Source organism: Brassica oleracea, chromosome C4 (genome assembly GCF_000695525.1).
Source record: "Brassica oleracea var. oleracea cultivar TO1000 chromosome C4, BOL, whole genome shotgun sequence".
Taxonomy (NCBI): Eukaryota; Viridiplantae; Streptophyta; class Magnoliopsida; order Brassicales; family Brassicaceae; genus Brassica; species Brassica oleracea.
The window spans coordinates 2,059,141-2,060,933 of NC_027751.1; positions in this window are offsets into that span (position 1 = coordinate 2,059,141).

The window sequence follows — 1,793 nt, forward strand, 5'->3', positions numbered from 1 at the left end:
AAATTTTTCTCAAAATATATGTGTTAACTCCTACGAAAATAGAGTTTTCCGGTAATTGTTCTATATACTGAAGCCTATGATATTTAATGTTGTTTTAAAATTTCTAAACACATTATACATTTGTATTAATGTATAATAAACACTCTTTTATTGTACATGGGCATCGTTTTAATTTTGTCATTTTATTTAGTAAAATTTCATAATACTCCCTAAATTGGTGGACTAACCACTATAAAATCGCTATTTTATAGAGAAATGAAGACAACAAAAGTTCTAAACCTCTTTGACATTCAACATATGTTAGTGAAAGATGCAACTATGCATTAAAACAGTATTTTCATATTTTTGAATTTTTCTCAAAATATATGTGTTACCCCCTACGAAAATATTGAGTTTTCCGGTAAATGTTCTATATACTGAAGCCTATTATCTTTAGTGTAGTTTTCAAATTTCTAAAACATTCTAAATTTGAATTAATGTATATTAAACTCTATTTCAGGGAACATGATAATCGTTTTAATTTTTTGTCAATTTATTTAGTAGAACTTCATAATACTCCCTATATTTGTGAACTAACCACTATAAAATCGCTATGTTAGTGAATGGTGCAACTATGCATTAAAAAAATATTTTCATATTTTTGAATTTTTTCAAAATCTAAATGTTAACCCCTACGAAAATATTGAATTTTTCGGTAAATGTTTTATATACTGAAGCCTATGATCTTTATTGTTGCTTTAAAATTTCTAAACACATTCTACATTTGTATTAATGTATAATAAACTCTCTTTCATTGTACATGGGCATAGTTTTAATTTTTTGTCATTTAATTTAATAAAACTTTATAATACTCCCTAAATTGGTGAACTAACCACTATAAAATCACTATTTTATAGAAAAACGAAGACAACAAAAGTTTCAAACTTCTTTGACATTAATCATATGTTAGTGAAAGATGCAACTATGCATTAAAACAGTATTTTCATATTTTTAAAATTTTCTCAAAATATATGTGTTAACTCCTACGAAAATATTGAGTTTTCCGATAAATGTTCTATATATTAAAACCTATGATCTTTAGTGTTGTTTTAAATTTTCTAAAACATTCTACATATGTATTAATGTATATTAAACTCTCTTTAATAGTACAAGGGCATCGTTTTATTTTTTTGTCAATTAATTTATTAACACTTCATAATACTCCCTAAATAGGTGGATTAACCACTATAAAACTGATATTTTATAGAGAAACGAAGACAAAAAAGTTTCAAACCTCTTTGACATTCATCATATGTTAGTGAAAGAAGCAACTATCCATTAAAACAGTATTTTCATATTTTTGAATTTTTCTCAAAATATATTTGTTAACCCCTACGAAAATATTGAGTTTTCCGGTAAATGTTCTATATACTGAAGCCTATGATCTTTAGTGTTGTTTTAAAATTTTTAACACTTTCTACATTTGTGTTAATGTATAGTAAACTCTCTTTCATTGAACATGGGCATCGTTTCATTTTTTTGTCATTTAATTTAGTAACACTTCATAATACTAACTAAATTGGTGGACTAACCACTATAAAATCGTTATTTTCTAGAGAAACGAAGACGACAAAAGGTCTAAACCTCTTTGAAATTCATCATATGTTAGTGAATGATGCAACTATGCATTAAAACAGTATTTTCATATTTTTGATTTTTTTCAAAATCTATGTGTTAACCCCCTACGGAAATATTGAATTTTTCGGTAAATGTTTTATATACTGAAGCCTATGATCTTTAGTGTTGTTTTAAAA